This window comes from Arvicanthis niloticus, chromosome 15 (genome assembly GCF_011762505.2).
Source record: "Arvicanthis niloticus isolate mArvNil1 chromosome 15, mArvNil1.pat.X, whole genome shotgun sequence".
Classification (NCBI taxonomy): domain Eukaryota; kingdom Metazoa; phylum Chordata; class Mammalia; order Rodentia; family Muridae; genus Arvicanthis; species Arvicanthis niloticus.
This window is the reverse complement of record NC_047672.1, coordinates 64938203-64951117: the sequence shown is the minus strand read 5'-3', so window position 1 is coordinate 64951117 and position 12915 is coordinate 64938203. Positions and strand designations below refer to the sequence as shown.

Sequence of the window (12915 nt, the reverse complement as noted above, 5' to 3'; positions counted from 1 at the left end):
CTTTCCATAACTTAGACTCTATTGTAAAAAAAATGGCCTGCACTTGAAAGAGTAAATGTAGATATATCTTTAAAAATAAAAGTTCCTGAAATGCATTTTAAAATTGCAAATGTAGGTTGAGTGGAAATTTATTAAAGACTAGGAATTGAATTACATAGGACATAAACCAGATCATTATGAAATCAAGACTTTATACCATGTATTTTAATATAAAGAACACACAGCACAAACAACTGGATATTGCTTAATTAGGTATGTTTGGCAGATAGCAGGTAGTGCAAAAAAAAAATAATTTTCATTAGCTCATTCAACTTTAATACTGTCATCTCCAATTGTTTTTAATTTAAATAAATAAAGGAGCAGAATTTTCTTATTGTGAATCATCTGAAATGCTCAAAAATTATGTCCTAAATATTTACAATGACATTTACATTTTGAATTTCTTTTACTACTTTGTCAATATGAAAAGCTCTGAAATCCCAGATATGGAAGATGCTCTATGTATTAGACAGAAGACCAAACAGAAAAAAAAAGTTGTCCTATGTCATTAATGAATACAAAAGTTGCCAAAAATAAGTATTTTAGTTAAAAATGAATTTTCAAATGACTAAAAACTTCGTAGTTCTTACTTGTTAAATTTGGAAGGTGTTATACTAAAGGAAATTTTAGTTACAAAAGTATCACTGTTTTTCTCACCTTTTCTAGTTAAATTGGAACATATTGGTTTCATTCAGGACTGCACAGTTAATTAACCAACATAATGCTAATGTGCTCAACTTCTAAGGATAATAGACAAGAGGAAACATTTTAGTCAGCTATTCAAATAGTAATTTTTTTCTCAAATTACAAATGTAAAATTGTATGGCAAAGAATTGTTTTAGAAAATCCAAAAAAATAAATTTGGCATAATAATTTATTTATGAATTTTCCATTTTTTGAGTATTGTAAACTATTTTAAAATATATTACTAATTATATATTAACCTAAGAATTATTAAGAATCTTTATTAACCTCTATGAGTAATGTTGAATTATGTAACAAGAAAACTAGTTGGTAAATCCGAAGAAAAAGAAGGCAGAAATATGAAAATACAGACTCCTATTACTCAACATTAATAAAATGATATTAAATTTTTATAGACAAAGATATAACTTGTTATTGTTTTTATGTGAAATGTATCTGACAATTTTTCAAATATGAAGTAAACATACAACCAACTTTACAACTAAGGAAAGAGAGAAGAATGGAATGGAATACAAATGAGAAGGAATCACACTACATAGAATATCACAGAGAGTAAATCAGCTTGTTTATGCTAATAACATATCAGTTAATGGTGCATTAACCAGACAGAAAAGATGGTTGACTATGAAACAGAAAGCTTTCTGGCAATAAACATGAAAAATTAACAAGGAAATTGATATGTTTAATCATTCAGAAAAAAAATGTCAATTTTTCAAAGAGATCTCTAACATGATTTCTTTTTCGTTCCTTTACCCTAAGGACTTAACATTCTATTCATCAGATTCTTGCTCAGCCATATTGCCACATTCACTGGCACCTTATTCACAATAACTAGGAAATGGAAACACCTTAAGTGTTCCTCAACTTCTGAATGGATGATGAAAACACGGATTATATACACAAGGGTTCCCATTCATCTGTAGAAAAATGTAATTTGCAGGTAAGTGAATGAGACTAAAAAATACATTAAGTGAGTTAACCTTCATCCAAGAGGACAGAAGCTCCGTGTTCTCTTTTATTTGTGGATTCCAGCTTTGAATTTTAAGATGTGGATATACAACATGGAGTCATGGCCAAAAATGGGGAATTAAGTGTCCATAATAGGGGAGAGAAGAAACCCGAGGGGGGACATAGTAGGTTACTATGGTGCTATGAAGGAAGGAAGTGGTAAGATGCAGAGGGGACCTTACCTAATAAGGAGCTGGGGAGTACACTAAGTTTGAATGAAGAAAATAGATAAAGAACACTACAGATAATTTGAAAATTTATAGAGAAACATTATCTTATGTCGACAGAATATGCCTACATATATATGCACAAAGAATTCAAATGAAATCACACCATCTGGGGTAGGAATTCTCCCCCAACAACCACTGCCTATTTAAAATTGTTACTCATTACCTGGGCCCAGTGGTTAAGCTACACATACAGGAAAACCATGGAAGGTCTCCCTCTTTAGGTATCTCACAGGATTGGCTAGACTTAAATAGTTTGTTTCCATAGAAGTGAAATTTAATTAACTTTGTATAGTCCTGGAAGATCCTGTAATTTGGGCATGTTTGACAATTAACTGACTTTCAAATCTGGTTCTCATTAGTATTAATTGGTTCCCTGTAGATCTCAAGAACAGTTGAACGCACCAATAAGCATCCAAGCAAAACTTTTAAAGTTTGACATAATTCATTTTTAGCACAAAATAGGTTTCTTATAGGTATAAGACAGAATGAATCCTGCTGAAGATGTGTTCTAAAAAAAGAGGTAAACAAAGCAGAAGCATGTCTTGATGACCTACTGGGGAGCCAGCCAGTAGACCTTAGGCATCCCCAATACTTGTAAGACTTACATTGAGTACATATAAGGATTCATCATTTTTTAAAGAGTACTAAATCATTACAGCACAATGAGAGGGACAAAAATAAACAAAGAAAAACAAACAAACCAACAACACCACAAACAACAAAAATAGAAAGCTATTACCAGGAAATTCTACAACAGTTACAGGAGTACTCATATAAACGTATTTATTTTTACTCAACAAGGGATTTAGATACCTTAAATATGAAGTAATAATATACTGAAATAAATAAATGGGCATAATTGTGGAGGAGACGTGAAATGAATACAGTTAAAATATTCTTTATACCAAGGCTTTCCATGTGACAAGTCTCATGAGACGGAAGGCAAAGCTCAGACTTCTGGCCATGGGCATGAATAAACTGAAGAACATTCACAACTATTAAGTCATGTGGACTGAAATGACATGTTCAGGTCAAAGAAGCCAGTAGCATGGTCCTGAGCAGTCAACAGAAGGACACACCAGAGAAGATGCTCTTCCTCCTGTCATTGCCTCCACTGCCAGTCCTAGAAGAGGGAACTGAGAAATAACTTGGTTCTTCACTTTACTCTACTTTCTGTTTAATATTTGCTTGTAATGAACTTGTTTGTTTTTGCATTTTATTTGCATCAACTATAGTTTTTATGCTTCTTACATAATTCTGTAAATGGTATTTGCTGGCTAAGACTGCCAAATCTCCTCAGGATAGCAGCTCTTTTGCAATATCAGTGCGATAACCTAAGTTCATTTCTTCAACACTGAATTACCAGAGAAAATAAGTGAAATGAGTGAAAATGAGTGAAAAGACAGAGAAAAAAAACCCCTCTCAGTTCCATATATAAAACAAACACTCAACAAATGTTGATTTTTACATTATCATTCAAAAATGAGAAGTCCATGAATATTAGAAGATAATTTGAGAACTTCTGAAAGTTTTAGTGAGTACTTGTTCTCTATTTGTCAATGTTGTGAAACAGTTTCAGACACAGGCTCATAGCAGATACATATCTGAAGATGAACCTTATTTCACTTTCTCATTTACCTTTGCAGTTTTGGTATCTAAGGTCAAGGCCTGAAGTATAGGTCCCTCTCTGTATGTACAGAATTCTATTAGCTCTACTATTATTTACATATTTACATAATTCAAAGCATTTTCTCATCTTCTGTTTCTAGCAGCTAACTTGAATATCTTCGTCTATCATTGGATGTAAGGTAAGTGAATAACACATTGGGATAAAACTGCTCATTCAAATGACAAATATAAGGTGGTGATTGTCACATGTAAACTGTACTCAGGGCTACGTGAAGCTAGGCCTCTGAAGGCTCAGTGTTCTGTGCTGTGGCTTCACTAGAGAAGTGCTCACACTTTAGGAAATGTGATATAGATGCAGTAGATGGGAAAAGTGAAAACAGTACCCGGGAAACCTCACTGTGGCTAGTTCCTCTGACCAACCAGCTGGATAAAGAAATGATGTGTTCAGAAACAGATGAGCAAGCTGGCTCAGAAGCCAAACTAAGAAGCATGGCCTCGTGTGTCCATGCACATCTGTTGAAATTCTCTGTCAGCAAAGCCACATCATCACACAAATTCCCAGCACACATTATTGAAGATTCCATTCATCAAAGATAAAGGAAATGAATTATTTGAGAAGCAGCTATTCTGGACCTAATTTTAAGAAACACACAATTGATTCATTAAATGTGAGAAATATGAATCCTAAAAGAAAACTGTTTGGTGAGCTAAAATTTTACCTCACTCCATGAGACTGGATTGTATTTTCACTAGTGGGTGTTTGAAAAAGAACATCTACATGGCTAGGCAATAACAGATATAATATTGTCATTTAAATACATGGTACAAGTATTTTAATTAATTACTTGATATTCTTATGTGTCCATTTTTTCAAAAGAAACATAATTCCATCTAATGTTATCAACAGAAGTTGAATGAAAGCAAAACAATAAACTGTATGCTTCATAGAACATTGTGATTCCCTTCAACATCATCCCCACCAGGCTTCTGTGCAGCAGTGCTGTCTGGTGGGACGTTCTATACTGGCGTGGCCCTGAATACTCTGTGACAATATTTCTCAAAGTATGATCTAGTCTAATGAATCCTGGACCTCATCTAAATCATGTAAGGGGATGTAAAATATCAACATTTCTTCAAAGGACACAAATCACTAAGATAAAAATCTCCTTTCACTCTCATCATAGTATATGTATGTATGCATATCTATATCTATCTATATCTATCTATATCTATATTTATATATGTTTACATATATGTTTTTGTGTAAGTATATGCAGGTGTGTGTGCTGATGTGTGCATGTGTGTGTGTGTGCCATGTATGTGCAGGTGCCTTGGAAGACCAGGAAAGGGTATCCAACCAGCTGTAGCCTGAGTTATAGGTAGTCGTGAATCACGCAATGTGTGTTCTGGGTACTAAACTGTGATATTTTACAAGAGGAGCACTGATCTAAACTGGTAAACCTTATTATCTCCAGCCCCTAAACTTATTTTCCTTGACTATAGAAAGCTTGAATTGAAGCTGCCACGAATAGGGAAATCATTACTTAAAAAACGAACAACTTACAGATACTTGTTTTTATTATGAATGAGAACTTCCTTGTTATTTTTTACATCAGTGAACCCCATGTTCTAATTCTATCAATGATTCAAAGAAGCATATTACAAAGCTTCAGCAGTGGGAATTTACTAAGAGCCTTGTGAGGTTCGTGGGTATAAGGTAAATAATGAAATGCAGGTTTAAATACAGCAAACGTCTATCATCTCATGATGAAGCTGCTCATGTAGTGACAGAACATCGGCTCCATGCAAATGATCCCAAGAGTAATCAGAGGTACAAAGGTGCAGTTACATAGTAAAAATGAGGTAACAATGTGTTGATCTTTACAAATACATTAGAATATATCTTTTTCTTGTACTATAATCAGTTACATTCTTGAGCAAACTACAATAGCTGAAAACAATCCGTGCTGTCCAATTGTCACATTTCTTTCTGTGACATAGTAGACTACATCGAGGCTTCACACTCCATTAAGCAAGATTATGGGACACAGTTTTTCTGCCTGAGTTAATTAGCACCACATGGTAAAAAAAGCTACTACCCCCCTATCCACACACACTTAATGAAATTCATCTAAAAATGTTGGGCAAATGGCTCTCTGTGCATTAAAAATCCACATGACATTTTCTGAAACCCTTTAATAAGGCCTACCATGAAAGAATTTGTCACATAGTTGCTTACAAGAATGAGATGTTTCAAATTTAGTTACTTGGTTCTACAGCTTTTTTCCTGACAGATTATTACAAAGACAGACAGGTCATCTAAGTAAACAGAATGACCTTGAGTCAAGTAATGACCTAAATCTCATGAACCAAAAAGACGCCTATAGAACATTTTACCCGAACACTAAGGAATAAGCATTCTTCTCAGGAGTCCAAATATATTTCACCAAAATTGAAATAAATCTAGCATTCTATCGATCACAAGAGAATAAAGACAGATATCAAGAGCAATAGAAACTACAGAAAGTATGTAAACTCCTGCAGACCAAGCAGCATACTTTTGAGTGCTTAATTAGATAAATAGAGGAAATCAGAATACAGAACTTCTGAGAATTGAATGAAAATAAAAACATAACCTATGAAATCTCTGAAACACAACGAAGACAGTCATTTTGTTTTGTTTTTGGTTTTGTTTGTTTGTTTTCTTGTTTATTTTTTGAGACAGGGATTCTCTGTGTAGTGTTGGGTGTCCTGTAACTTGCTCTGTAGACTATGTTGGCCTCAAACACAAAAAGATCTACCTGCCTCTGCCTCCTGAGTGTTAGGTTTAAAGACATGTGCCACCACTGCCTGGTAATAAAGACATTTTAAAAGCTATATAGCACTTAATGACTTCATCAACAATTTGAGATACTTCAAATTAATAATATATAGTTTGACTTGAAAAAACAAGAAAAAATTAATTGACAGAAAGACATTTTAAAAATTATTTCTAAAATTATTTTAATGTAAAGAAGTAAATAACCATAAAGCATTCAAAGTATAAATGAAAGAATGAGTTGGTTTTTTGAAAACATAAGATTGGTAAGCACTTATATAAAGTTAGCAGACTCCAATCAATACATTTAGAAATGTAAAGGAAACATTATAACATATAGTAGAGAAATTAAGAAAATCCTAAGAACATACTTTAAAAACTCATATTCCACAAAGTTGGAAAAAACAAAAAAGATGAATTTCTTGATGCATATAATACAAACAAATTAAAATAAAATAGTATAGGTAATTTAAACATTTTAATAACCAGTAACAAAATTTAAGTAGTAAAAATATTCCACTAACTAAAATACCCTGGATGGCTTTGTTACTGAATTCTATCAGAACATCAAGAAACTGACACCAGTCAAATTTTCTCAAGAACAAAAGATGCTTAATCAACTCCCTTATGAAGCAGATAAATATAAAATAAAAAAAATTATAGAATGATCTTTCTGATGGACACATATGTAAACCTACAACCCTAAATATAAGCACAACATTAAATTCACTCAGGAGTTTCTATGCATGTGTTTATATGTTTATGTGCATGTGCATGTGTATGTGCATGTGCATGGGTGTTTGTATGTGTGTGTGTGTGAGTATGTGTGTATGTGTGTGTTTCTATGTATTAAAAATATAAGAAGACTGAAGGAATCATGAATAGACAGAATGCCAAACTCCAGAAGTTACAGTTGACATAGTGATCGGTAGAAGTGATATTAATCTCAAAAACAGTTTTGAAAAGGATAACTTTTACAGACTTTTAGCAGCAGCAACAAAACATTCTGGAAAGTCTTTTAAGCTCATTTCAAAAGTATTATTTTTACACCATGTTGCTTGAATTTCATACATGGTTAAACACATGTAAGTCAATGGATGTTACATATCATATAAATAGACTTCACGATAGAAACAAGGCAATCATTTCATTAAGTAAAACCTTTGACCAAATTCAATATCTCTTCCTGATAAGAGTCACGAAGAGGCTAGTAATGGAAGGAGCACGATAAGGCTACACAGGTCAAACCTATAACTAACAGTATGCAATGGATAAAAGCTTGGGAGTCCCCACTAACAGCAAGAACAAGTCAAGCTTGTCCCTTCCCTCTACACCATTTCAATAGAGTATGTGGGAATGTGGGGTCTTTTTTAAAGCAGTAAGATTAGAGAAAGAAATAGAAGGAATCCAAATCCGAAAAAAACCCCACAAAGGTATCTTTGTAGAATGAAAATATATATATATATATATATATATATATATATATATATATATATATATATGACCATAAAGATTCCAATGAACAAAATCCATAAAAATATCAGTAGGCTTTCTATGTACCAATGACAAATGCACAGAAAAAGTCAGAGAAATAATCCTATTCATAAAGCTTTACTCCTACACAAGAAAAATATTCTACAAATAAAGCTAAGCAAATAAAAGACCTCCACAATGAAACTCTAGTCCACTTCAGAAAAAAGCTGAGTGATATACTAGAAGTTAGAAAGCATTTCCATGATCATGGATTGCTAGAATTAATATCCTGAAAATGATAATACTAAAAAAATATATAATCCTGTAATCCCAAGAAAAATCCTAATGCTATTGTCCACAGACATAAGAAGCAATCCAAAAATTTACATACCCTAAGCAATCCTGAACAAAAAAAAAATAATGCATGGGGTATCACAATAACTGACTCTATTTTATATAACTGGGGAAAAGTAATTAAAAACAGCAAGGTAGTGGCACATCAAGAGACACAGATTAATAGCATAGAATTGAAGACCCAGATATAAATCTACACTACAATGATTTACCTGATTTTGACAAAGAAGGGGGAAAATATTCTGGAAAAAGGACAACTACTTCTATAAATCTGTTAGGAAAATTGTATTTTGTAATAAGAAGGAGAAGGAAGAGAAGCAGGAAGAGGAAGAGGATGAGAAGGAAAAGGAGAAAAAGTAGAAGAGGAAAGGAAGAAGAAAGAAAGAGAGAAAGAAAGAAAGAAAGAAAGAAAGAAAGAAAGAAAGAAAGAAAGAGGAAGGAGGGAGTGAGAGATGGAGGGAGGAAGAAAGAAAGATAGAAACAAAGATAGAAAGAAGGGAAAGAAAGAAGAAATTAGATATTTACCTTTCAACCTGAATAGAACTTAGCTCTTAATATATCAGAAACCTCAACATAAGGCCTGATAGAAAGTACTGTTGGGGTCCGACTTTTAGCAGAAAGCGGCTATCAGCTTTGCAGCCATCTTGAGCCATATACCCTGACATGTGACTTGGATTACAATAGCCTACAACAGCTGAGCACACTCCAATAATCTTGGTTTAGATACCTTGAGATTAAAGGTGAGTGAGATTAAAGGTGTGTGAGATTAAAGGTGTGTGACTTAAGAGTATGACTTAGAAGTGTAGAGATCAGATTTAGAGACAAGACCTAAGGGCATGATTAAAGGTGTAACTTAGAGGCGTGGATTAGAAGTAAGACATATAAAAGACAGAGGAGACAGAAAAGGAGACACTTTTAGGAGATACTTAGAGGAAGAGAGACTGAAGAATAAAAGGGATTGAAACACACTCTGTCTGGTCTCCATTCTTCGAGTCTGCCCTCACCCTCTCTTTTGCTGAACCCCGACCCGGAGCAGCAGCTCGGGCCAGGATACAGTGGCTGCCAAACGCTGGGCAGCCTGGGCCTCAACATTTTGTTCGGGCTGCGACATTTTTGGCCACCCAAACGTGGAGCAGCTTAGGTCCTAAAAAAGTACTACAGAAAAACAAAGGAAAAGAAAAGAAGGAGGGGAAGAAGGAGAGGAAGAGGAGGAGGAGGAAGAATAGGAGGAGGAGGAGAGAAAGAAGAAGAGGAGGAGGAAGAAGAGGAGGAGGGTAAGGGGAGGGGGAGGAGGAGGAAGAGGAGGAGAAGGAGTGTTAGGGGAGGGGGAGGAGGAGGAGGAGGAGGAGGAGAAGAAGAAGGAGAAGGAGAAGGAGAAGGAGAAGGAGAAGGAGAAGGAGAAGGAGAAGAAGGAGAAGAAGGAGAAGAAGGAGAAGAAGGAGAAGAAGGAGAAGAAGGAGAAGAAGGAGAAGAAGAAGGAGAAGAAGGAGAAGAAGGAGAAGAAGGAGAAGAAGGAGAAGAAGAAGGAGAAGAAGGAGAAGTTGTTGTTGCTTCAACATATTGGTATAGATATACAGGTATAGGTAACGCCTTTCTGAGTAAGATTCCAGATACACAGGAATTAAAACCATCAATCAACAAATACGATCTCATTATAAACATCTCTGTACAATAGCAAAAATTACAAAGTGAGTTAATGGCAAGACTATAGAGTAGTAAATGGTTAAAAATTTGACCAACACAGTATTACTGTTGAGGAAACCCAAAAGATCCTAAAATTAAACTCTAAGAAAATAAATACCAAATCAGTAAAAAAAAAAAAAAAATGAGCTATACATCTGAACATACTATTCTCATAAGAAGAATTACAAATGGCTAAGAAATACTTTAAGAGTGATAACTATTCTTAACTATCAGAAAAATATAAATGAAAACACAAAGCAAATGAATATGGCAGCCTACTTTCACAGATTTAAGTGGTGGGAGGGCTAGAGGACAGTGGAACACAAGTGAAATGGGAAAACTGGGAGTACTGACCATAAAGGATGAAGTACAGATGAAAGAGGAGGGATGGGAGACAGATTGTAATTTCGGATGATAGTTTAACCTAAACTAAAAAGATCTTTGGGAATCCTAATGGAAACACATTAGTGTTTAGGTTAATTGAAAACTATTCTTAAAATAACTTTATTGCAATTACCCTGCATGTATACACACTTTTTCTCTCATATGACATGATTTATTAGTTAAAATTCACAGGACACAAAGCCTGGCTTACCTCCTTATGAGTTCCTGTTCAGGAGGCCCCAGAAGGCACTAAGGTAACACAGGTTATCGCTGTTGCCCTTGGTTCCACACAAACTACATGACAACATCAATGTCAAACTGCGTGTGAAACTTTCTCCATGATGTCTAGATTACCTAGCGTTAAGAGGTGCTAAGCATTTGAAGTGGGAAAAAAGATACCAATGGCTTTAATCAATGTTCTCCGAATGCTACCATACCAACCTGGCAGGCAAGTTGTGTTTGCTGGTGCAGTTGTAGCATTAATGTAATGGGTAAATAACAACTTCCCAATTGGACTAGGAGCTTGACTAATCCACAGGGTCCAGCATGTTATGCCTGATACTGTAATCTTTATCCAATTTCTGTGGCTGGGTAGATCATGGACCCTAGTGTAGAACCTGTTATTGCTATTTTACTGAAATATCATGCTTTCTACATGTTTATGCTTATAATCAGACCAAAGCTGTGAGCAGCCTTAATTCAAAAAGTTTCCTTTTTGGCGAAGGACAGCAGTCAATGGTAAGACGCATAACTGGCTAGCGTGCTACAAACAGGGTTGTGAGTACTCAGCCCTAAACCAGGCATCTGTATTAATGCCACTGCCATTAAGGGTCAAGAGTACAGAGGGAAAGGAGGGAGAGAGTGTAAGAGCTGGAGGCTGAAAAGGCTGGGGTGCTGTCTTCTGCTCTCATGATAACAAACTGACTGTTGCTATGGTTACTAGCACACGACTTGTGCAATACCTACCCAGCATGGATGGAGAGGGATGATCTCCAGGCCTTGCTCCATATTGAGGAGGTATTGCAATTGTTAGTTGCTGGAGAAGGAAGAAGTGTTCTTTTTTTCAAGTGACCACTGATAGGTTTCTCATGCTCCAGTGGACGGCCTCGTGCCTATGCAGATATGTGTATCATTTTAACTGGACTTGATGGTTTACATATGATACTGGAAGCTACACGTCATAGTAAATAGTAAGAAAGTTAAGGGAGGGAATATGGGGTAGAGGTGATTGTATTTCATTGCATGTAAAGTATGGATTTCTCAAAAAATAAAAACTACGTTAAATTTTAAAAGAACATGTAAAAACAGAATTGTAACAGTATTTCATTCATTAGTCCAAAGTGTGTTTTACAGTCCAGAAACAATACTGAATATAACAGGATTATGAAAAATAATGTGACACTTGTTTGTGTTTTAAATTTCTTCTCACATTGCTATGCTAAGCACTCTGCCTTTAAAGATATAAAGAAGCTACTAATCTCCTCAAAGAGATGTGTGTTTGACTTGAAGTCAAACAGCAGCTGGGAGCCCACAGGCTTATAGACAGTACTTCTGTCTCTTACCTGCGGGAATGAAGATGCGCCTTGATGACTTCTTTCTTTTGTCACCTTACAGGTTGTCCCATGGATTGTGCTTTAAAATTACCTAGAAAGCAAGACAAAATGAACAAAGCTTTAATTTTTGACCTTTTTAAAATCCCCAACTTTCTTTGTAAACTTTTAAAATTATTATTAAAGCCCATCTCTCCACACCCTGAAACTGTTTCTGAACTGTCTTCAGCAATGCTAACCTCTGTGTTCTCTCATCCCTGGCCTCTCAGGGCTTGCTTATCTCCCCCTCTTCTTCCCAAATTGGATCCCAGAGATCATTTCCATCGTTTCAGTGTTAAATTTGGCTCATGTCTCAGTCTCCATTTAGCTGACTTATCTTTTCAGACAAAACCTGTTCAGCCTTCAGCCACTAGAGACATTTCCGGACTTCTATCTTCACAGTGCTGCAGGACTCAGTCTTTCTCCTGCCTCTGCAGAACTCACTATGGGCTGTCCCATCAGGTTCTGATTCTCTAGCAAGCATGCTATTTGCCTTGAACACAATTATTTACAAATGGTCTTCTTAAAACTTGATGGCAAGCTTTTTTGGAAGAAGTTGAATAAGAATTCTGGATTCTGGTTGTCATTCTCGTGTGACACAGCAGCCTCAGCTTTGGTCTCTGTGGTATGAGGGTGAGGGGGTGGATAGAGTGGTGACTAGTTTAATGAGTCACTCACACAGAGGTTTTAGCCCTGGAAACAAAATCCACAGAGACACACGAGAGAAAGAGGTTCTTAGAAAACAAGAGCAAAATAATTTTACAGCAAGAAATGACCTGACCAGAAAGTCAACATTATCCCTCCTTCCTTCCAGAAATTAAAAAGGTCTCCCTTTGGTATTTATTCAAACAGGACTACAGGTTTATATCTTAGTTGGAAAACAATAAATTTTCAAACAAAATCAGTTGCTTTGGTGGTGCTTTTTACCACAAGACAATATAATCACTGTCACAGGCAGGAATGGCATTACCCACTCTTAGGCTTTGGATTTGGTAAAGAGACT

The 12915-nt window shown here is 35.4% G+C and overlaps 1 protein-coding gene across 2 annotated transcripts in view; it reads right to left on the bottom strand.

Annotated features, from left to right (window-relative positions):
- Sema3a (semaphorin 3A) overlaps positions 1-12915 on the bottom strand; it is a 447300-nt gene that overhangs the window by 343566 nt on the left and 90819 nt on the right. For both annotated transcript variants that reach the window (XR_013103905.1, XM_076913127.1), the window contains exon 2: positions 11886-11967. The gene's annotated coding sequence lies outside the window, so the exon portion shown is untranslated. The remainder of the gene's footprint in view (positions 1-11885; positions 11968-12915) is intronic.